We start from the raw sequence: 24,419 nt of genomic DNA, 5'->3' as shown, positions 1-24,419 counted from the left end.
TTCCAGCTTTCCAGACGTGTTTCCAGCTCGTTACCGGTGAGCCAAATGTTAGGAACTTGTTTTCGTTCTACGCTAGCATAAGACCTAGCTGGTTTCCTGTCATTGATTAAGGCCAGTTGATATTAATAGTATAATAATATTAATTGATTAATGGTGTAAGTAGCGTACAGTATAATTGACTGAACACTCGTTTTTCAGGATTATAAACAAGACCATAATCGAAAGCAGTAGTAGGCTAAGTGGCAGATATTTAGACTGTTAACAGCGTGCTGGTAACCAACGAGGGACGATGAGAAGTAACGATGAGATAAACACGGAAGAGAGAGAAAGCTTCCGACCACAAGTTGTGGTCGTGAGTCGTAGGTTTTCGGTTTAGGCGGCACTACCATCGCACATTGCGCCCCTGGTGTAGAAATGTTAAACCATGTATGGAGCAGTAATATGCCGCCATGTTGGCATGCAGATGAATTGGTTTATACCAAAGGGACATTATGTTATCAGACTAATATAACTTTAAGAATTCATTGAATCTACTGCAATGAAAGACAATGACAATTTGTATTTTTGTGCATTTTTCTCCTTCCTTCCTTCTCTCTTTTTCTATTATTTTTGTCGTCGGTAAGGGGCGTCAATGCAAATGCGAAAGTAATTTTATTTCAGTTACCTCCGCGATATATCAGATATAGCTGAGGTAGAAAAGTTTAGAAGATCCCAGGTGAATGCGGAGTTCAGTTTGGTGTCGTAAGTAAAAAGGCCAAGTGTAAGATATTTTTGATCTTGTGACTGGTTTGAAGCACAACAGCTTGTCTATGTTGAATTGAAACTTCATTGCTTGCCTTAAGGCTCATATTTGTGGGCCGGTTTGTCTGACTTGTTTAATAACGATAAGGATTTGGTCAGGGCTGCAAGTTGTATTTTGTTTGATGCTGAAACACAGTTCGCGCTTGTTGCTGAATTTGGTATTTGTTTGACCTTTGTTGTACACTTCGATGTTCTTGTTGTCAGCCTTTGTCCCTGCTTTGTTGCTGCTGCTCTCTGCGCGCGCTTTAGCGTCTTGGTCGTTGTTGTATTTCTACGCGTTGGCGTTTGTACAGTATTTTGTACAGAATCAGTAGTCACTGAATTAGTGATTTTTTTTGGATTTTTCTTGTTGGAGTTTATTGATTTATTTTGTTCTGTCCATTCAGTGACCTTCAGTATAAATATGTTCAGTTTCTCTGGATTCTGTTCAAAATTTGAGCTCGAGATATCTGGCATCTGGTGTTTCACGAGAATTTGTTCCCTCAAAGCTTATCTAGAATCTGCAAATCTGAACATTTCTTGCTGTGAACTGAACATGACAAGATTTGAACCAGAACTATAGCATATGTGAGCAGTGTAGAAGCTTAAAAATCTGCGTCGGCTTTGTTCAGTTCAGTAAGATTGTGTTGCGTGTGTTTTAAACTTTATTCAACATTATGGTCACGGTGCCAAAAGTTCACCTTTTACAGATGACGCAAGTGGTGACGTGTTAAGCATAGGCTACTCTCCGACGACGTTAATATTTGCAAGGTATGTTGTAAATATTTTTTGGACTTCTAGCTAACTAGCCTAACTAGCTAACTAGCCAACTAGCCAACTAGCCTAACTAGCCAACTAGCCTAACTAGCCTAACTAGCCTAACTAGCCTAACTAGCCAACTAGCCAACTAGCCAACTAGCCTAACTAGCCTAACTAGCCTAACTAGCCTAACTAGCCTAACTAGCCTAACTAGCCTAACTAGCCTAACTAGCCTAACTAGCCTAACTAGCCTAACTAGCCTAACTAGCCTAACTAGCCGACTAGCCGACTAGCCGACTAGCCGACTAGCCGACTAGCCGACTAGCCGGCTAACTAGCTAACTAGCTAACTAGCCGACTAGCCGACTAGCCGACTAGCCGACTAGCCGGCTAACTAGCTAACTAGCTAACTAGCCGGCTAACTAGCTAACTAGCCGGCTAACTAGCTAACTAGCCGGCTAACTAGCTAACTAGCTAACTAGCTAACTAGCTAACTAGCTAACTAGCTAACTAGCTAACTAGCTAACTAGCTAACTAGCTAACTAGCTAACTAGCTAACTAGCTAACTAGCTAACTAGCTAACTAGCTAACTAGCTAACTAGCTAACTAGCTAACTAGCTAACTAGCTAACTAGCTAACTAGCTAACTAGCTAACTAGCTAACTAGCTAACTAGCTAACTAGCTAACTAGCTAACTAGCTAACTAGCTAACTAGCTAACTAGCTAACTAGCTAACTAGCTAACTAGCTAACTAGCTAACTAGCTAACTAGCTAACTAGCTAACTAGCTAACTAGCTAACTAGCTAACTAGCTAACTAGCTAACTAGCTAACTAGCTAACTAGCTAACTAGCTAACTAGCTAACTAGCTAACTAGCTAACTAGCTAACTAGCTAACTAGCTAACTAGCTAACTAGCTAACTAGCTAACTAGCTAACTAGCTAACTAGCTAACTAGCTAACTAGCTAACTAGCTAACTAGCTAACTAGCTAACTAGCTAACTAGCTAACTAGCTAACTAGCTAACTAGCTAACTAGCTAACTAGCTAACTAGCTAACTAGCTAACTAGCTAACTAGCTAACTAGCTAACTAGCTAACTAGCTAACTAGCTAACTAGCTAACTAGCTAACTAGCTAACTAGCTAACTAGCTAACTAGCTAACTAGCTAACTAGCTAACTAGCTAACTAGCTAACTAGCTAACTAGCTAACTAGCTAACTAGCTAACTAGCTAACTAGCTAACTAGCTAACTAGCTAACTAGCTAACTAGCTAACTAGCTAACTAGCTAACTAGCTAACTAGCTAACTAGCTCACTAGCTCACTAGCTCACTAGCTCACTAGCTCACTAGCTCACTAGCTCACTAGCTCACTAGCTCACTAGCTCACTAGCTCACTAGCTCACTAGCTCACTAGCTCACTAGCTCACTAGCTCACTAGCTCACTAGCTCACTAGCTCACTAGCTCACTAGCTCACTAGCTCACTAGCTCACTAGCTCACTAGCTCACTAGCTCACTAGCTCACTAGCTCACTAGCTCACTAGCTCACTAGCTCACTAGCTCACTAGCTCACTAGCTCACTAGCTCACTAGCTCACTAGCTCACTAGCTCACTAGCTCACTAGCTCACTAGCTCACTAGCTCACTAGCTCACTAGCTCACTAGCTCACTAGCTCACTAGCTCACTAGCTCACTAGCTCACTAGCTCACTAGCTCACTAGCTCACTAGCTCACTAGCTCACTAGCTCACTAGCTCACTAGCTCACTAGCTCACTAGCTCACTAGCTAACTAGCTAACTAGCTAACTAGCTAACTAGCTAACTAGCTAACTAGCTAACTAGCTAACTAGCTAACTAGCTAACTAGCTAACTAGCTAACTAGCTAACTAGCTAACTAGCTAACTAGCTAACTAGCTAACTAGCTAACTAGCTAACTAGCTAACTAGCTAACTAGCTAACTAGCTAACTAGCTAACTAGCTAACTAGCTAACTAGCTAACTAGCTAACTAGCTAACTAGCTAACTAGCTAACTAGCTAACTAGCTAACTAGCTAACTAGCTAACTAGCTAACTAGCTAACTAGCTAACTAGCTAACTAGCTAACTAGCTAACTAGCTAACTAGCTAACTAGCTAACTAGCTAACTAGCTAACTAGCTAACTAGCTAACTAGCTAACTAGCTAACTAGCTAACTAGCTAACTAGCTAACTAGCTAACTAGCTAACTAGCTAACTAGCTAACTAGCTAACTAGCTAACTAGCTAACTAGCTAACTAGCTAACTAGCTAACTAGCTAACTAGCTAACTAGCTAACTAGCTAACTAGCTAACTAGCTAACTAGCTAACTAGCTAACTAGCTAACTAGCTAACTAGCTAACTAGCTAACTAGCTAACTAGCTAACTAGCTAACTAGCTAACTAGCTAACTAGCTAACTAGCTAACTAGCTAACTAGCTAACTAGCTAACTAGCTAACTAGCTAACTAGCTAACTAGCTAACTAGCTAACTAGCTAACTAGCTAACTAGCTAACTAGCTAACTAGCTAACTAGCTAACTAGCTACCTGTGCGGTTGTAGGGTGTTTTGGTATCAAATGGAGGCTTGGATTCAAATCCCATACTAACTTTGTGTCTTATTGCGTTACATACACCTACGATCTGCCCAGCACCACCTCCAGGAAGTATGCTTATGCAGACGACCTGGCACTCCTGCATTCTGCCGGAGACTGGCAGTCGATGGAGAGGCATCTTAGCCAAGACATGCAAACACTAACAGCATATCTCCAGAAATGGAAGCTGCAGCTCAGCAAGGCAAAGACAGTGTCGGCGGTCTTCCACCTCAACAACAAAGAAGCACAGCGTGAGATAAACCTCATTATTGATTGGGAAACCCTGCCCTACAGAGCCGAGCCCACCTACCTCGGCGTGACCTTGGACAGGGCACTCACGTATCGTCGACACTTGGAGTTACTGCGCAATAAACTATCTGCGCGCGTCGCACTCCTAAGGCGGCTGGCGGGCTCAGGTTGGGGGGCCGGCTCAAAAACCTTCAACACAGCCACCCTGGCACTTGTCCACTCCACCGCCGAGTAATGCGCACCAGTGTGGTGTCGTAGCTCCCATACCCGCCATATTAACACCGCCATCAACGACGCGCTGCGTATTGTGACTGGTTGCCTGCGTCCCACTCCAACGGACTACCTACCAATCCTTGCAGGCATCCAACCTGCTGAGCTACGCCGCAAAGGAGCCATGATTTCCCTCGCCCGCCGCGCTTTGGACCCTAAACACGTGGCGTGGGTTCGAATCCCACTTCTGACAGTAGCTTTGGAAAGTTTTACTTCACATATATGCTAACTTTGTGTCGGATTGCATTGAAGCGGATAGTAAAATCGAACATTGAGAAGCTTATGTCTTAATTCAAAAACGGTTCCATCAAGTAATTGTTTCCGACTTTCTAGGCTGGATTGTTTTTTAAAGCGTGAAAATGTTAACGGTTGGTATGAGTTTGTCTCTGTGGCGCAATGGATTAGCGCGCTGGACTTCTAATCCAGATGTTCCGGGTTCGAGTCCCGGCAGGGATGATTGGCTTAATATTTTTAAAATCTTATCACTTAACTGTACATAGTTTCATCCTAAATTGAGCATACCGTTAACATCATCGTCTACGTCTTCCATAAAGTGAAACTAGAACGAAACAACTTTGCCTGCTTCGTTGTATTTATCCTCGATTAAACATCGTTGCATGCATCTGTGAATTTTATACAGCCACGCAGAAAAACAACCGTGATATTAGTGCTAAATTAAGCCCTTTCCTGGTTTTGTGGTAAGTATTATAAGAACTGAGATGCATACAAAACATCGAGGTCAGGATGGATGGCCGAGTGGTCTAAGGCGCCAGACTCAAGCAGAGGGTTAGCCGATTTGTGCGGCTCTAGGGTGTTCTGGTCTCCGAATGGAGACGTGGAATCTAGCTAACTAGCTAACTAGCTACCTACTACTACTACTAAACTACTACTAGAGTACTAGAGTCTCATTTCCATGTCTTTTTACATTTAAAGCTATTTTAGCTGTGGTCCTTGTTCTTAAGGGGTCATGTCCCAATTCAAAGAGATAGGCTTTTCAATGCAAAATACATTAAATCAAGAAGCTACCAACGCAAAACTACATCATAAACCTACCCTGAATTTTGGCTTGCAACGAGACCTAGGTTATGTCTGTCTACAGTCTTAATTTGGACAAAATCCATGTACTCAGTTTTCTATAACAGTTGCCTACACTTTACAACAAGTTTTTAGCTTAAAAGTTTATGACAAATACTCCAAAAAACCAAAAATTCAAACCCACACAAAATTTACAACTTAGCCTAGACCTGGAACCAGCTGTCGTCAAAGCAACGACGAACTACTCCACATCGACGTCACATGCGCATTGGACCGGAAAATTTTTACTTTTTCTAATATGACGCATTGAGTGCGAACATCTCTCTACGCTCGCTAGATTATCAACTTGTCAGATTTGAAAATCAGGAGAAGATTCCGGAAACACCGACATGGTGGAATCAATCTAGCGATTCGAGAAAAGTGGGATTTTATCTATTTGCATTGCACATTAAGCAAAGTTGTCGTGGCCGAGTAGTTAAGGCGAAAGATTTAAAATCTGTTGGGCTCTGCCCGCGTAGGTTCGAATCCTGCCGACAACGCGGAATTGAAATTATGTTTTCATAAGAGATTCGAGAAAAGTGGGATCTTATTTATTTGCATTGAACATTAGGCACAGTTGTCGTGGCCGAGTGGTTAAGGCGACAGACTTGAAATCTGTTGGGCTCTGCCCGCGTAGGTTCGAACCCTGCCGATAACGCGGAATTGAAATTATGTTTTCATAAGAGATTCGAGAAAAGTGGGATCTTATTTATTTGCATTGAACATTAGGCACAGTTGTCGTGGCCGAGTGGTTAAGGCGACAGACTAGAAATCTGTTGGGCTCTGCCTGCGTAGGTTCGAATCCTGCCGACAACGCGGGATTGAAATTATGTTTTCATAAGAGATTCGAGAAAAGTGGGATCTTATTTATTTGCATTGAACATTAAGCACAGTTGTCGTGGCCGAGTGGTTAAGGCGACAGACTTGAAATCTGTTGGGCTCTGCCTGCGTTGGTTCGAATCCTGCCGACAACAACTAGCTAACTACGTTTAACTTAATACTCGGATACCGCGCGGATATTTGCAAGCTTCATCAAAATATTTAACGGTGTACTAAAGCAGCCAAATTAAATAATTAAATTTGTAAATAACGCAATCGTAAATTGCTTGCAGTGTTAAACCGTTCTGGTATCATTCATGTTTGATTAACGTTATGGTTAATTTGATGTAATCTTTACAAATATTAGTTAAAACACTTTAAAAATATTAGGTTTTGAAAATAAATTTATTCGATTTGACACCAGTTACTTAAACCAAATGACTAGGCTAAGTAAGTATTATTTATGAGACTCTACTTTACTACCTAGCGGATACGTGCCTTAACAACAAAAATAATGCATATTGACATTGGCGCCAAAACTCTGTTGAAAATTTTGTTGAATTTCTTCTTAGGGTATAGTTATGTTTTCAATATTTTCAGGCCCACATCTGGCCTGTTTGTCCAGGGAGCGCAACAAAATCTAGAAGAGACTTGAAAACATACGTAGCTTCATAACTTCATTGTTTAAAGGAAAAAATATTGCTGAGTAACCGGCAATGGCAATTTGTATCATACAACACCGTACTACAATAAACAAATAACAAATTCAAAGTCCTATTAGGGCATGCTTGAAGAATAATGCATTTTTTGTATCAGGACGTGGCATTGTTAAACAATGAATTAGCCAATAATTACAATTTCGAGCAAGACGCTGGCACTTACACGTTTTCCCTTGGAATTCACCTTGGAGCAAATTTTGTGGGTATCTGAAATCAGCTCTGGAATTTGCGCGCGATTTTCGAACCTTATTTGCCAGTATTCGGCCTTCATTCATTCATATGGCTTGTGTAGTTAAAGTGGTTGGTTGGTACTTGGTAGTTAAGAGTAAGTGAAGAATAATGTAGGTAACTTACAATCTATAAACCAGGTTTAAGTTTAGGTTTAGTTTAGTAATGTATTAACCAGGTATATATTTATGCAATGAATTTAAATACGATCGAGTTGAGGTTTTGTTGGGAAATACGTTAGTTAATAAGCGAAGGATTATTAGTGCTTTACGTTTAACTTAATACTCGGATACCGCGCGGATATTTGCAAGCTTCATCAAAATATTTAACGGTGTACTAAAGCAGCCAAATTAAATAATTAAATTTGTAAGTAACGCAATCGTAAATTGCTTGCAGTGTTAAACCGTTCTGGTATCATTCATGTTTGATTAACGTTATGGTTAATTTGATGTAATCTTTACAAATATTAGTTAAAACTACTTACTAATAATATCTTTTTGCTTGCAGATTTCTCTGCGTAGGTGTGGTGATAAATTTGTTGAATATTTTTGCACTGATTGTATGTTTACTGATTTACTGATGATGATTTACTGAAGGCATGTGGCTTAACTATAAGGTAGATAATCGAGTAACACTCGGTTTCAAAAGCTCTCTGCAGAAAACAGAATGATCAGACGTGACTATCTGATTGATGGATGTTCTGTCAGGTATGCGGGTAATGTTTTTTGTTTCGCGATTTGGCTCGCGAGTCGGTTCTTTGCTCTTTGGAGTTGGGTTTTGTATTAGTTGTAGTATTTTTTGCATAGTCGTTGTTGGTGGCTTTTGCACATTTACGTGTCTTGAATGTTTTGGCTTTCGTGGTTTAAGTTTCGATTTATTGCTGTTGAGCTCTCTGCGCGCGCTTTCGCGATGATTCTTTGTCGCTGTTGCTTTGCTGCGCTTTGGCGTTTATTTCTTTGTTGGGGTCGGTAAAATATTGGTTTTATTTTGGTGTTTATTATTTTTGTAGTTTGAGTATTGTTCTGGCCATACAGTTAACTTAATGGAAATCAGTGATGTTTTGTCTGAATTTGTTACATTCCGTTATCTGGATTCTGGTTGGAGAATTTGCGCACAACAAACCCTGCATCAGACAATCTGTTTTAAAAGAGATTTTTTATGTGTAAAGCTGATTCGATATCTACCAATCTGAAACTTCTCGTACTGTAAACTGATTATTACAAGATCTTCACAGGGCAGCTTTAACAGGCGGACAATGTGGGAACAGCAACTTGCCTTGATTTTCAGTTAAGCAATATTGGCTAAAATTAAATTTTTAGATTAAATTAAAAGTTCCTGATGAGGAAAATAACGTGATGAAAATGAGGCAGAGTTGAAGTTGCAGGGTTTGTTGCGAGATTCAGTCGACAGAGAAAAAATGTTAAGATGTTTATTAAGGTGAAACCAGCATGATGTTTTACTGTGTGATGGCAGTAGCGACAAGGTATTTTTAATTACGTTTCTACATTTCGAGGTTTATTTCATCGGGTGACGTCAGTTACGGTTCCACCTTTCCTTGTCATCTCTCCCATTCAGCTGCTGCTCTCCTGGTAATTTGAAATCTATTTTATTGGCATCCATTTTTCTTAATCTTTTATCATAATTTAACTGTTTAAAATAAGAAATTCTTCCGCTTCGTATTCAACAATTTTGGAAATCTATTAATTTCCAAACCTTAAAAGACAACCTGCTTTTAATTTTCAGGACGGCCATGCCAAGAAAACTACGGTAAAAGCCCAACCTTTTAGATGATTCGTCAGACATCATGACAGACATCAGACGTCACGAAATTGGGCAGGTTTTCATTGCACCTCTTGTATTTATTAGCACACAATGTCAACATGCAATCCAACATATTTAATTTAAGAGAATGCAATCCAAATCCATCGCTCCAGCTTCCGCTTCCAGCTTTCCAGACGTGTTTCCAGCTCGTTACCGGTAAGCCAAATGTTAGGAACTTGTTTTCGTTCTACGCTAGCATAAGACCTAGCTGGTTTCCTGTCATTGATTAAGGCCAGTTGATATTAATAGTATAATAATATTAATTGATTAATGGTGTAAGTAGCGTACAGTATAATTGACTGAACACTCGTTTTTCAGGATTATAAACAAGACCATAATCGAAAGCAGTAGTAGGCTAAGTGGCAGATATTTAGACTGTTAACAGCGTGCTGGTAACCAACGAGGGACGATGAGAAGTAACGATGAGATAAACACGGAAGAGAGAGAAAGCTTCCGACCACAAGTTGTGGTCGTGAGTCGTAGGTTTTCGGTTTAGGCGGCACTACCATCGCACATTGCGCCCCTGGTGTAGAAATGTTAAACCATGTATGGAGCAGTAATATGCCGCCATGTTGGCATGCAGATGAATTGGTTTATACCAAAGGGACATTATGTTATCAGACTAATATAACTTTAAGAATTCATTGAATCTACTGCAATGAAAGACAATGACAATTTGTATTTTTGTGCATTTTTCTCCTTCCTTCCTTCTCTCTTTTTCTATTATTTTTGTCGTCGGTAAGGGGCGTCAATGCAAATGCGAAAGTAATTTTATTTCAGTTACCTCCGGGATATATCAGATATAGCTGAGGTAGAAAAGTTTAGAAGATCCCAGGTGAATGCGGAGTTCAGTTTGGTGTCGTAAGTAAAAAGGCCAAGTGTAAGATATTTTTGATCTTGTGACTGGTTTGAAGCACAACAGCTTGTCTATGTTGAATTGAAACTTCATTGCTTGCCTTAAGGCTCATATTTGTGGGCCGGTTTGTCTGACTTGTTTAATAACGATAAGGATTTGGTCAGGGCTGCAAGTTGTATTTTGTTTGATGCTGAAACACAGTTCGCGCTTGTTGCTGAATTTGGTATTTGTTTGACCTTTGTTGTACACTTCGATGTTCTTGTTGTCAGCCTTTGTCCCTGCTTTGTTGCTGCTGCTCTCTGCGCGCGCTTTAGCGTCTAGGTCGTTGTTGTATTTCTACGCGTTGGCGTTTGTACAGTATTTTGTACAGAATCAGTAGTCACTGAATTAGTGATTTTTTTTGGATTTTTCTTGTTGGAGTTTATTGATTTATTTTGTTCTGTCCATTCAGTGACCTTCAGTATAAATATGTTCAGTTTCTCTGGATCCTGTTCAAAATTTGAGCTCGAGATATCTGGCATCTGGTGTTTCACGAGAATTTGTTCCCTCAAAGCTTATCTAGAATCTGCAAATCTGAACATTTCTTGCTGTGAACTGAACATGACAAGATTTGAACCAGAACTATAGCATATGTGAGCAGTGTAGAAGCTTAAAAATCTGCGTCGGCTTTGTTCAGTTCAGTAAGATTGTGTTGCGTGTGTTTTAAACTTTATTTAACATTATGGTCACGGTGCCAAAAGTTCACCTTTTACAGATGACGCAAGTGGTGACGTGTTAAGCATAGGCTACTCTCCGACGACGTTAATATTTGCAAGGTATGTTGTAAATATTTTTTGGACTTCTAGCTAACTAGCTAACTAGCTAACTAGCTAACTAGCTAACTAGCTAACTAGCTAACTAGCTAACTAGCTAACTAGCTAACTAGCTAACTAGCTAACTAGCTAACTAGCTAACTAGCTAACTAGCTAACTAGCTAACTAGCTAACTAGCTAACTAGCTAACTAGCTAACTAGCTAACTAGCTAACTAGCTAACTAGCTAACTAGCTAACTAGCTAACTAGCTAACTAGCTAACTAGCTAACTAGCTAACTAGCTAACTAGCTAACTAGCTAACTAGCTAACTAGCTAACTAGCTAACTAGCTAACTAGCTAACTAGCTAACTAGCTAACTAGCTAACTAGCTAACTAGCTAACTAGCTAACTAGCTAACTAGCTAACTAGCTAACTAGCTAACTAGCTAACTAGCTAACTAGCTAACTAGCTAACTAGCTAACTAGCTAACTAGCTAACTAGCTAACTAGCTAACTAGCTAACTAGCTAACTAGCTAACTAGCTAACTAGCTAACTAGCTAACTAGCTAACTAGCTAACTAGCTAACTAGCTAACTAGCTAACTAGCTAACTAGCTAACTAGCTAACTAGCTAACTAGCTAACTAGCTAACTAGCTAACTAGCTAACTAGCTAACTAGCTAACTAGCTAACTAGCTAACTAGCTAACTAGCTAACTAGCTAACTAGCTAACTAGCTAACTAGCTAACTAGCTAACTAGCTAACTAGCTAACTAGCTAACTAGCTAACTAGCTAACTAGCTAACTAGCTAACTAGCTAACTAGCTAACTAGCTAACTAGCTAACTAGCTAACTAGCTAACTAGCTAACTAGCTAACTAGCTAACTAGCTAACTAGCTAACTAGCTAACTAGCTAACTAGCTAACTAGCTAACTAGCTAACTAGCTAACTAGCTAACTAGCTAACTAGCTAACTAGCTAACTAGCTAACTAGCTAACTAGCTAACTAGCTAACTAGCTAACTAGCTAACTAGCTAACTAGCTAACTAGCTAACTAGCTAACTAGCTAACTAGCTAACTAGCTAACTAGCTAACTAGCTAACTAGCTAACTAGCTAACTAGCTAACTAGCTAACTAGCTAACTAGCTAACTAGCTAACTAGCTAACTAGCTAACTAGCTAACTAGCTAACTAGCTAACTAGCTAACTAGCTAACTAGCTAACTAGCTAACTAGCTAACTAGCTAACTAGCTAACTAGCTAACTAGCTAACTAGCTAACTAGCTAACTAGCTAACTAGCTAACTAGCTAACTAGCTAACTAGCTAACTAGCTAACTAGCTAACTAGCTAACTAGCTAACTAGCTAACTAGCTAACTAGCTAACTAGCTAACTAGCTAACTAGCTAACTAGCTAACTAGCTAACTAGCTAACTAGCTAACTAGCTAACTAGCTAACTAGCTAACTAGCTAACTAGCTAACTAGCTAACTAGCTAACTAGCTAACTAGCTAACTAGCTAACTAGCTAACTAGCTAACTAGCTAACTAGCTAACTAGCTAACTAGCTAACTAGCTAACTAGCTAACTAGCTAACTAGCTAACTAGCTAACTAGCTAACTAGCTAACTAGCTAACTAGCTAACTAGCTAACTAGCTAACTAGCTAACTAGCTAACTAGCTAACTAGCTAACTAGCTAACTAGCTAACTAGCTAACTAGCTAACTAGCTAACTAGCTAACTAGCTAACTAGCTAACTAGCTAACTAGCTAACTAGCTAACTAGCTAACTAGCTAACTAGCTAACTAGCTAACTAGCTAACTAGCTAACTAGCTAACTAGCTAACTAGCTAACTAGCTAACTAGCTAACTAGCTAACTAGCTAACTAGCTAACTAGCTAACTAGCTAACTAGCTAACTAGCTAACTAGCTAACTAGCTAACTAGCTAACTAGCTAACTAGCTAACTAGCTAACTAGCTAACTAGCTAACTAGCTAACTAGCTAACTAGCTAACTAGCTAACTAGCTAACTAGCTAACTAGCTAACTAGCTAACTAGCTAACTAGCTAACTAGCTAACTAGCTAACTAGCTAACTAGCTAACTAGCTAACTAGCTAACTAGCTAACTAGCTAACTAGCTAACTAGCTAACTAGCTAACTAGCTAACTAGCTAACTAGCTAACTAGCTAACTAGCTAACTAGCTAACTAGCTAACTAGCTAACTAGCTAACTAGCTAACTAGCTAACTAGCTAACTAGCTAACTAGCTAACTAGCTAACTAGCTAACTAGCTAACTAGCTAACTAGCTAACTAGCTAACTAGCTAACTAGCTAACTAGCTAACTAGCTAACTAGCTAACTAGCTAACTAGCTAACTAGCTAACTAGCTAACTAGCTAACTAGCTAACTAGCTAACTAGCTAACTAGCTAACTAGCTAACTAGCTAACTAGCTAACTAGCTAACTAGCTAACTAGCTAACTAGCTAACTAGCTAACTAGCTAACTAGCTAACTAGCTAACTAGCTAACTAGCTAACTAGCTAACTAGCTAACTAGCTAACTAGCTAACTAGCTAACTAGCTAACTAGCTAACTAGCTAACTAGCTAACTAGCTAACTAGCTAACTAGCTAACTAGCTAACTAGCTAACTAGCTAACTAGCTAACTAGCTAACTAGCTAACTAGCTAACTAGCTAACTAGCTAACTAGCTAACTAGCTAACTAGCTAACTAGCTAACTAGCTAACTAGCTAACTAGCTAACTAGCTAACTAGCTAACTAGCTAACTAGCTAACTAGCTAACTAGCTAACTAGCTAACTAGCTAACTAGCTAACTAGCTAACTAGCTAACTAGCTAACTAGCTAACTAGCTAACTAGCTAACTAGCTAACTAGCTAACTAGCTAACTAGCTAACTAGCTAACTAGCTAACTAGCTAACTAGCTAACTAGCTAACTAGCTAACTAGCTAACTAGCTAACTAGCTAACTAGCTAACTAGCTAACTAGCTAACTAGCTAACTAGCTAACTAGCTAACTAGCTAACTAGCTAACTAGCTAACTAGCTAACTAGCTAACTAGCTAACTAGCTAACTAGCTAACTAGCTAACTAGCTAACTAGCTAACTAGCTAACTAGCTAACTAGCTAACTAGCTAACTAGCTAACTAGCTAACTAGCTAACTAGCTAACTAGCTAACTAGCTAACTAGCTAACTAGCTAACTAGCTAACTAGCTAACTAGCTAACTAGCTAACTAGCTAACTAGCTAACTAGCTAACTAGCTAACTAGCTAACTAGCTAACTAGCTAACTAGCTAACTAGCTAACTAGCTAACTAGCTAACTAGCTAACTAGCTAACTAGCTAACTAGCTAACTAGCTAACTAGCTAACTAGCTAACTAGCTAACTAGCTAACTAGCTAACTAGCTAACTAGCTAACTAGCTAACTAGCTAACTAGCTAACTAGCTAACTAGCTAACTAGCTAACTAGCTAACTAGCTAACTAGCTAACTAGCTAACTAGCTAACTAGCTAACTAGCTAACTAGCTAACTAGCTAACTAGCTAACTAGCTAACTAGCTAACTAGCTAACTAGCTAACTAGCTAACTAGCTAACTAGCTAACTAGCTAACTAGCTAACTAGCTAACTAGCTAACTAGCTAACTAGCTAACTAGCTAACTAGCTAACTAGCTAACTAGCTAACTAGCTAACTAGCTAACTAGCTAACTAGCTAACTAGCTAACTAGCTAACTAGCTAACTAGCTAACTAGCTAACTAGCTAACTAGCTAACTAGCTAACTAGCTAACTAGCTAACTAGCTAACTAGCTAACTAGCTAACTAGCTAACTAGCTAACTAGCTAACTAGCTAACTAGCTAACTAGCTAACTAGCTAACTAGCTAACTAGCTAACTAGCTAACTAGCTAACTAGCTAACTAGCTAACTAGCTAACTAGCTAACTAGCTAACTAGCTAACTAGCTAACTAGCTAACTAGCTAACTAGCTAACTAGCTAACTAGCTAACTAGCTAACTAGCTAACTAGCTAACTAGCTAACTAGCTAACTAGCTAACTAGCTAACTAGCTAACTAGCTAACTAGCTAACTAGCTAACTAGCTAACTAGCTAACTAGCTAACTAGCTAACTAGCTAACTAGCTAACTAGCTAACTAGCTAACTAGCTAACTAGCTAACTAGCTAACTAGCTAACTAGCTAACTAGCTAACTAGCTAACTAGCTAACTAGCTAACTAGCTAACTAGCTAACTAGCTAACTAGCTAACTAGCTAACTAGCTAACTAGCTAACTAGCTAACTAGCTAACTAGCTAACTAGCTAACTAGCTAACTAGCTAACTAGCTAACTAGCTAACTAGCTAACTAGCTAACTAGCTAACTAGCTAACTAGCTAACTAGCTAACTAGCTAACTAGCTAACTAGCTAACTAGCTAACTAGCTAACTAGCTAACTAGCTAACTAGCTAACTAGCTAACTAGCTAACTAGCTAACTAGCTAACTAGCTAACTAGCTAACTAGCTAACTAGCTAACTAGCTAACTAGCTAACTAGCTAACTAGCTAACTAGCTAACTAGCTAACTAGCTAACTAGCTAACTGTGCGGTTGTAGGGTGTTTTGGTATCAAATGGAGGCTTGGATTCAAATCCCATACTAACTTTGTGTCTTATTGCGTTACATACACCTACGATCTGCCCAGCACCACCTCCAGGAAGTATGCTTATGCAGACGACCTGGCACTCCTGCATTCTGCCGGAGACTGGCAGTCGATGGAGAGGCATCTTAGCCAAGACATGCAAACACTAACAGCATATCTCCAGAAATGGAAGCTGCAGCTCAGCAAGGCAAAGACAGTGTCGGCGGTCTTCCACCTCAACAACAAAGAAGCACAGCGTGAGATAAACCTCATTATTGATTGGGAAACCCTGCCCTACAGAGCCGAGCCCACCTACCTCGGCGTGACCTTGGACAGGGCACTCACGTATCGTCGACACTTGGAGTTACTGCGCAATAAACTATCTGCGCGCGTCGCACTCCTAAGGCGGCTGGCGGGCTCAGGTTGGGGGGCCGGCTCAAAAACCTTCAACACAGCCACCCTGGCACTTGTCCACTCCACCGCCGAGTAATGCGCACCAGTGTGGTGTCGTAGCTCCCATACCCGCCATATTAACACCGCCATCAACGACGCGCTGCGTATTGTGACTGGTTGCCTGCGTCCCACTCCAACGGACTACCTACCAATCCTTGCAGGCATCCAACCTGCTGAGCTACGCCGCAAAGGAGCCATGATTTCCCTCGCCCGCCGCGCTTTGGACCCTAAACACGTGGCGTGGGTTCGAATCCCACTTCTGACAGTAGCTTTGGAAAGTTTTACTTCACATATATGCTAACTTTGTGTCGGATTGCATTGAAGCGGATAGTAAAATCGAACATTGAGAAGCTTATGTCTTAATTCAAAAACGGTTCCATCAAGTAATTGTTTCCGACTTTCTAGGCTGGATTGTTTTTTAAAGCGTGAAAATGTTAACGGTTGGTATGAGTTTGTCTCTGTGGCGCAATGGATTAGCGCGCTGGACTTCTAATCCAGATGTTCCGGGTTCGAGTCCCGGCAGGGATGATTGGCTTAATATTTTTAAAATCTTATCACTTAACTGTACATAGTTTCATCCTAAATTGAGCATACCGTTAACATCATCGTCTACGTCTTCCATAAAGTGAAACTAGAACGAAACAACTTTGCCTGCTTCGTTGTATTTATCCTCGATTAAACATCGTTGCATGCATCTGTGAATTTTATACAGCCACGCAGAAAAACAACCGTGATATTAGTGCTAAATTAAGCCCTTTCCTGGTTTTGTGGTAAGTATTATAAGAACTGAGATGCATACAAAACATCGAGGTCAGGATGGATGGCCGAGTGGTCTAAGGCGCCAGACTCAAGCAGAGGGTTAGCCGATTTGTGCGGCTCTAGGGTGTTCTGGTCTCCGAATGGAGACGTGGAATCTAGCTAACTAGCTAACTAGCTACCTACTACTACTACTAAACTACTACTAGAGTACTAGAGTCTCATTTCCATGTCTTTTTACATTTAAAGCTATTTTAGCTGTGGTCCTTGTTCTTAAGGGGTCATGTCCCAATTCAAAGAGATAGGCTTTTCAATGCAAAATACATTAAATCAAGAAGCTACCAACGCAAAACTACATCATAAACCTACCCTGAATTTTGGCTTGCAACGAGACCTAGGTTATGTCTGTCTACAGTCTTAATTTGGACAAAATCCATGTACTCAGTTTTCTATAACAGTTGCCTACACTTTACAACAAGTTTTTAGCTTAAAAGTTTATGACAAATACTCCAAAAAACCAAAAATTCAAACCCACACAAAATTTACAACTTAGCCTAGACCTGGAACCAGCTGTCGTCAAAGCAACGACGAACTACTCCACATCGACGTCACATGCGCATTGGACCGGAAAATTTTTACTTTTTCTAATATGACGCATTGAGTGCGAACATCTCTCTACGCTCGCTAGATTATCAACTTGTCAGATTTGAAAATCAGGAGAAGATTCCGGAAACACCGACATGGTGGAATCAATCTAGCGATTCGAGAAAAGTGGGATTTTATCTATTTGCATTGCACATTAAGCAAAGTTGTCGTGGCCGAGTAGTTAAGGCGAAAGATTTAAAATCTGTTGGGCTCTGCCCGCGTAGGTTCGAATCCTGCCGACAACGCGGAATTGAAATTATGTTTTCATAAGAGATTCGAGAAAAGTGGGATCTTATTTATTTGCATTGAACATTAGGCACAGTTGTCGTGGCCGAGTGGTTAAGGCGACAGACTTGAAATCTGTTGGGCTCTGCCCGCGTAGGTTCGAACCCTGCCGATAACGCGGAATTGAAATTATGTTTTCATAAGAGATTCGAGAAAAGTGGGATCTTATTTATTTGCATTGAACATTAGGCACAGTTGTCGTGGCCGAGTGGTTAAGGCGACAGACTAGAAATCTGTTGGGCTCTGCCTGCGTAGGTTCGAATCCTGCCGACAACGCGGGATTGAAATTATGTTTTCATAAGAGATTCGAGAAAAGTGGGATCTTATTTATTTGCATTGAACATTAAGCACAGTTGTCGTGGCCGAGTGGTTAAGGCGACAGACTTGAAATCTGTTGGGCTCTGCCTGCGTTGGTTCGAATCCTGCCGACAACAACTAGCTAACTACGTTTAACTTAATACTCGGATACCGCGCGGATATTTGCAAGCTTCATCAAAATATTTAACGGTGTACTAAAGCAGCCAAATTAAATAATTAAATTTGTAAATAACGCAATCGTAAATTGCTTGCAGTGTTAAACCGTTCTGGTATCATTCATGTTTGATTAACGTTATGGTTAATTTGATGTAATCTTTACAAATATTAGTTAAAACACTTTAAAAATATTAGGTTTTGAAAATAAATTTATTCGATTTGACACCAGTTACTTAAACCAAATGACTAGGCTAAGTAAGTATTATTTATGAGACTCTACTTTACTACCTAGCGGATACGTGCCTTAACAACAAAAATAATGCATATTGACATTGGCGCCAAAACTCTGTTGAAAATTTTGTTGAATTTCTTCTTAGGGTATAGTTATGTTTTCAATATTTTCAGGCCCACATCTGGCCTGTTTGTCCAGGGAGCGCAACAAAATCTAGAAGAGACTTGAAAACATACGTAGCTTCATAACTTCATTGTTTAAAGGAAAAAATATTGCTGAGTAACCGGCAATGGCAATTTGTATCATACAACACCGTACTACAATAAACAAATAACAAATTCAAAGTCCTATTAGGGCATGCTTGAAGAATAATGCATTTTTTGTATCAGGACGTGGCATTGTTAAACAATGAATTAGCCAATAATTACAATTTCGAGCAAGACGCTGGCACTTACACGTTTTCCCTTGGAATTCACCTTGGAGCAAATTTTGTGGGTATCTGAAATCAGCTCTGGAATTTGCGCGCGATTTTCGAACCTTATTTGCCAGTATTCGGCCTTCATTCATTCATATGGCTTGTGTAGTTAAAGTGGTTGGTTGGTACTTGGTAGTTAAGAGTAAGTGAAGAATAATGTAGGTAACTTACAATCTATAAACCAGGTTTAAGTTTAGGTTTAGTTTAGTAATGTATTAACCAGGTATATATTTATGCAATGAATTTAAATACGATCGAGTTGAGGTTTTGTTGGGAAATACGTTAGTTAATAAGCGAAGGATTATTAGTGCTTTACGTTTAACTTAATACTCGGATACCGCGCGGATATTTGCAAGCTTCATCAAAATATTTAACGGTGTACTAAAGCAGCCAAATTAAATAATTAAATTTGTAAGTAACGCAATCGTAAATTGCTTGCAGTGTTAAACCGTTCTGGTATCATTCATGTTTGATTAACGTTATGGTTAATTTGATGTAATCTTTACAAATATTAGTTAAAACTACTTACTAATAATATCTTTTTGCTTGCAGATTTCTCTGCGTAGGTGTGGTGATAAATTTGTTGAATATTTTTGCACTGATTGTATGTTTACTGATTTACTGATGATGATTTACTGAAGGCATGTGGCTTAACTATAAGGTAGATAATCGAGTAACACTCGGTTTCAAAAGCTCTCTGCAGAAAACAGAATGATCAGACGTGACTATCTGATTGATGGATGTTCTGTCAGGTATGCGGGTAATGTTTTTTGTTTCGCGATTTGGCTCGCGAGTCGGTTCTTTGCTCTTTGGAGTTGGGTTTTGTATTAGTTGTAGTATTTTTTGCATAGTCGTTGTTGGTGGCTTTTGCACATTTACGTGTCTTGAATGTTTTGGCTTTCGTGGTTTAAGTTTCGATTTATTGCTGTTGAGCTCTCTGCGCGCGCTTTCGCGATGATTCTTTGTCGCTGTTGCTTTGCTGCGCTTTGGCGTTTATTTCTTTGTTGGGGTCGGTAAAATATTGGTTTTATTTTGGTGTTTATTATTTTTGTAGTTTGAGTATTGTTCTGGCCATACAGTTAACTTAATGGAAATCAGTGATGTTTTGTCTGAATTTGTTACATTCCGTTATCTGGATTCTGGTTGGAGAATTTGCGCACAACAAACCCTGCATCAGACAATCTGTTTTAAAAGAGATTTTTTATGTGTAAAGCTGATTCGATATCTACCAATCTGAAACTTCTCGTACTGTAAACTGATTATTACAAGATCTTCACAGGGCAGCTTTAACAGGCGGACAATGTGGGAACAGCAACTTGCCTTGATTTTCAGTTAAGCAATATTGGCTAAAATTAAATTTTTAGATTAAATTAAAAGTTCCTGATGAGGAAAATAACGTGATGAAAATGAGGCAGAGTTGAAGTTGCAGGGTTTGTTGCGAGATTCAGTCGACAGAGAAAAAATGTTAAGATGTTTATTAAGGTGAAACCAGCATGATGTTTTACTGTGTGATGGCAGTAGCGACAAGGTATTTTTAATTACGTTTCTACATTTCGAGGTTTATTTCATCGGGTGACGTCAGTTACGGTTCCACCTTTCCTTGTCATCTCTCCCATTCAGCTGCTGCTCTCCTGGTAATTTGAAATCTATTTTATTGGCATCCATTTTTCTTAATCTTTTATCATAATTTAACTGTTTAAAATAAGAAATTCTTCCGCTTCGTATTCAACAATTTTGGAAATCTATTAATTTCCAAACCTTAAAAGACAACCTGCTTTTAATTTTCAGGACGGCCATGCCAAGAAAACTACGGTAAAAGCCCAACCTTTTAGATGATTCGTCAGACATCATGACAGACATCAGACGTCACGAAATTGGGCAGGTTTTCATTGCACCTCTTGTATTTATTAGCACACAATGTCAACATGCAATCCAACATATTTAATTTAAGAGAATGCAATCCAAATCCATCGCTCCAGCTTCCGCTTCCAGCTTTCCAGACGTGTTTCCAGCTCGTTACCGGTAAGCCAAATGTTAGGAACTTGTTTTCGTTCTACGCTAGCATAAGACCTAGCTGGTTTCCTGTCATTGATTAAGGCCAGTTGATATTAATAGTATAATAATATTAATTGATTAATGGTGTAAGTAGCGTACAGTATAATTGACTGAACACTCGTTTTTCAGGATTATAAACAAGACCATAATCGAAAGCAGTAGTAGGCTAAGTGGCAGATATTTAGACTGTTAACAGCGTGCTGGTAACCAACGAGGGACGATGAGAAGTAACGATGAGATAAACACGGAAGAGAGAGAAAGCTTCCGACCACAAGTTGTGGTCGTGAGTCGTAGGTTTTCGGTTTAGGCGGCACTACCATCGCACATTGCGCCCCTGGTGTAGAAATGTTAAACCATGTATGGAGCAGTAATATGCCGCCATGTTGGCATGCAGATGAATTGGTTTATACCAAAGGGACATTATGTTATCAGACTAATATAACTTTAAGAATTCATTGAATCTACTGCAATGAAAGACAATGACAATTTGTATTTTTGTGCATTTTTCTCCTTCCTTCCTTCTCTCTTTTTCTATTATTTTTGTCGTCGGTAAGGGGCGTCAATGCAAATGCGAAAGTAATTTTATTTCAGTTACCTCCGGGATATATCAGATATAGCTGAGGTAGAAAAGTTTAGAAGATCCCAGGTGAATGCGGAGTTCAGTTTGGTGTCGTAAGTAAAAAGGCCAAGTGTAAGATATTTTTGATCTTGTGACTGGTTTGAAGCACAACAGCTTGTCTATGTTGAATTGAAACTTCATTGCTTGCCTTAAGGCTCATATTTGTGGGCCGGTTTGTCTGACTTGTTTAATAACGATAAGGATTTGGTCAGGGCTGCAAGTTGTATTTTGTTTGATGCTGAAACACAGTTCGCGCTTGTTGCTGAATTTGGTATTTGTTTGACCTTTGTTGTACACTTCGATGTTCTTGTTGTCAGCCTTTGTCCCTGCTTTGTTGCTGCTGCTCTCTGCGCGCGCTTTAGCGTCTAGGTCGTTGTTGTATTTCTACGCGTTGGCGTTTGTACAGTATTTTGTACAGAATCAGTAGTCACTGAATTAGTGATTTTTTTTGGATTTTTCTTGTTGGAGTTTATTGATTTATTTTGTTCTGTCCATTCAGTGACCTTCAGTATAAATATGTTCAGTTTCTCTGGATCCTGTTCAAAATTTGAGCTCGAGATATCTGGCATCTGGTGTTTCACGAGAATTTGTTCCCTCAAAGCTTATCTAGAATCTGCAAATCTGAACATTTCTTGCTGTGAACTGAACATGACAAGATTTGAACCAGAACTATAGCATATGTGAGCAGTGTAGAAGCTTAAAAATCTGCGTCGGCTTTGTTCAGTTCAGTAAGATTGTGTTGCGTGTGTTTTAAACTTTATTTAACATTATGGTCACGGTGCCAAAAGTTCACCTTTTACAGATGACGCAAGTGGTGACGTGTTAAGCATAGGCTACTCTCCGACGACGTTAATATTTGCAAGGTATGTTGTAAATATTTTTTGGACTTCTAGCTAACTAGCTAACTAGCTAACTAGCTAACTAGCTAACTAGCTAACTAGCTAACTAGCTAACTAGCTAACTAGCTAACTAGCTAACTAGCTAACTAGCTAACTAGCTAACTAGCTAACTAGCTAACTAGCTAACTAGCTAACTAGCTAACTAGCTAACTAGCTAACTAGCTAACTAGCTAACTAGCTAACTAGCTAACTAGCTAACTAGCTAACTAGCTAACTAGCTAACTAGCTAACTAGCTAACTAGCTAACTAGCTAACTAGCTAACTAGCTAACTAGCTAACTAGCTAACTAGCTAACTAGCTAACTAGCTAACTAGCTAACTAGCTAACTAGCTAACTAGCTAACTAGCTAACTAGCTAACTAGCTAACTAGCTAACTAGCTAACTAGCTAACTAGCTAACTAGCTAACTAGCTAACTAGCTAACTAGCTAACTAGCTAACTAGCTAACTAGCTAACTAGCTAACTAGCTAACTAGCTAACTAGCTAACTAGCTAACTAGCTAACTAGCTAACTAGCTAACTAGCTAACTAGCTAACTAGCTAACTAGCTAACTAGCTAACTAGCTAACTAGCTAACTAGCTAACTAGCTAACTAGCTAACTAGCTAACTAGCTAACTAGCTAACTAGCTAACTAGCTAACTAGCTAACTAGCTAACTAGCTAACTAGCTAACTAGCTAACTAGCTAACTAGCTAACTAGCTAACTAGCTAACTAGCTAACTAGCTAACTAGCTAACTAGCTAACTAGCTAACTAGCTAACTAGCTAACTAGCTAACTAGCTAACTAGCTAACTAGCTAACTAGCTAACTAGCTAACTAGCTAACTAGCTAACTAGCTAACTAGCTAACTAGCTAACTAGCTAACTAGCTAACTAGCTAACTAGCTAACTAGCTAACTAGCTAACTAGCTAACTAGCTAACTAGCTAACTAGCTAACTAGCTAACTAGCTAACTAGCTAACTAGCTAACTAGCTAACTAGCTAACTAGCTAACTAGCTAACTAGCTAACTAGCTAACTAGCTAACTAGCTAACTAGCTAACTAGCTAACTAGCTAACTAGCTAACTAGCTAACTAGCTAACTAGCTAACTAGCTAACTAGCTAACTAGCTAACTAGCTAACTAGCTAACTAGCTAACTAGCTAACTAGCTAACTAGCTAACTAGCTAACTAGCTAACTAGCTAACTAGCTAACTAGCTAACTAGCTAACTAGCTAACTAGCTAACTAGCTAACTAGCTAACTAGCTAACTAGCTAACTAGCTAACTAGCTAACTAGCTAACTAGCTAACTAGCTAACTAGCTAACTAGCTAACTAGCTAACTAGCTAACTAGCTAACTAGCTAACTAGCTAACTAGCTAACTAGCTAACTAGCTAACTAGCTAACTAGCTAACTAGCTAACTAGCTAACTAGCTAACTAGCTAACTAGCTAACTAGCTAACTAGCTAACTAGCTAACTAGCTAACTAGCTAACTAGCTAACTAGCTAACTAGCTAACTAGCTAACTAGCTAACTAGCTAACTAGCTAACTAGCTAACTAGCTAACTAGCTAACTAGCTAACTAGCTAACTAGCTAACTAGCTAACTAGCTAACTAGCTAACTAGCTAACTAGCTAACTAGCTAACTAGCTAACTAGCTAACTAGCTAACTAGCTAACTAGCTAACTAGCTAACTAGCTAACTAGCTAACTAGCTAACTAGCTAACTAGCTAACTAGCTAACTAGCTAACTAGCTAACTAGCTAACTAGCTAACTAGCTAACTAGCTAACTAGCTAACTAGCTAACTAGCTAACTAGCTAACTAGCTAACTAGCTAACTAGCTAACTAGCTAACTAGCTAACTAGCTAACTAGCTAACTAGCTAACTAGCTAACTAGCTAACTAGCTAACTAGCTAACTAGCTAACTAGCTAACTAGCTAACTAGCTAACTAGCTAACTAGCTA

At 39.4% G+C, this 24,419-nt stretch overlaps 10 non-coding genes across 10 annotated transcripts; all 10 read left to right on the top strand.

The window, feature by feature from the left end:
• Positions 1–5,034: 5,034 nt before the first annotated feature.
• Positions 5,035–5,108, top strand: Trnar-ucu (transfer RNA arginine (anticodon UCU)). Its single transcript has one exon. It is a non-coding gene; the product is annotated as a tRNA-Arg (tRNA).
• Positions 5,109–6,144: 1,036 nt separating this feature from the next.
• Trnal-uaa (transfer RNA leucine (anticodon UAA)) lies at positions 6,145–6,226 on the top strand. The gene has a single exon. It is a non-coding gene; the product is annotated as a tRNA-Leu (tRNA).
• A 76-nt stretch (positions 6,227–6,302) lies between these two features.
• On the top strand, positions 6,303–6,384 carry Trnas-uga (transfer RNA serine (anticodon UGA)). The gene has a single exon. It is a non-coding gene; the product is annotated as a tRNA-Ser (tRNA).
• Positions 6,385–6,460: 76 nt separating this feature from the next.
• Positions 6,461–6,542, top strand: Trnas-aga (transfer RNA serine (anticodon AGA)). Its single transcript has one exon. It is a non-coding gene; the product is annotated as a tRNA-Ser (tRNA).
• A 76-nt stretch (positions 6,543–6,618) lies between these two features.
• Positions 6,619–6,700, top strand: Trnas-uga (transfer RNA serine (anticodon UGA)). Its single transcript has one exon. It is a non-coding gene; the product is annotated as a tRNA-Ser (tRNA).
• Positions 6,701–16,492: 9,792 nt separating this feature from the next.
• Positions 16,493–16,566, top strand: Trnar-ucu (transfer RNA arginine (anticodon UCU)). The gene has a single exon. It is a non-coding gene; the product is annotated as a tRNA-Arg (tRNA).
• A 1,036-nt stretch (positions 16,567–17,602) lies between these two features.
• Trnal-uaa (transfer RNA leucine (anticodon UAA)) lies at positions 17,603–17,684 on the top strand. The gene has a single exon. It is a non-coding gene; the product is annotated as a tRNA-Leu (tRNA).
• A 76-nt stretch (positions 17,685–17,760) lies between these two features.
• Positions 17,761–17,842, top strand: Trnas-uga (transfer RNA serine (anticodon UGA)). Its single transcript has one exon. It is a non-coding gene; the product is annotated as a tRNA-Ser (tRNA).
• A 76-nt stretch (positions 17,843–17,918) lies between these two features.
• Positions 17,919–18,000, top strand: Trnas-aga (transfer RNA serine (anticodon AGA)). Its single transcript has one exon. It is a non-coding gene; the product is annotated as a tRNA-Ser (tRNA).
• Positions 18,001–18,076: 76 nt separating this feature from the next.
• On the top strand, positions 18,077–18,158 carry Trnas-uga (transfer RNA serine (anticodon UGA)). Its single transcript has one exon. It is a non-coding gene; the product is annotated as a tRNA-Ser (tRNA).
• The last annotated feature ends 6,261 nt before the right edge of the window (positions 18,159–24,419 follow it).

The sequence above is a fragment of the Clavelina lepadiformis genome, chromosome 7 (assembly GCF_947623445.1).
Source record: "Clavelina lepadiformis chromosome 7, kaClaLepa1.1, whole genome shotgun sequence".
NCBI lineage: Eukaryota > Metazoa > Chordata > Ascidiacea > Aplousobranchia > Clavelinidae > Clavelina > Clavelina lepadiformis.
The sequence above is the reverse complement of the archived record's forward strand: the minus strand, read 5'-3'. Positions and strand labels throughout refer to the sequence as shown.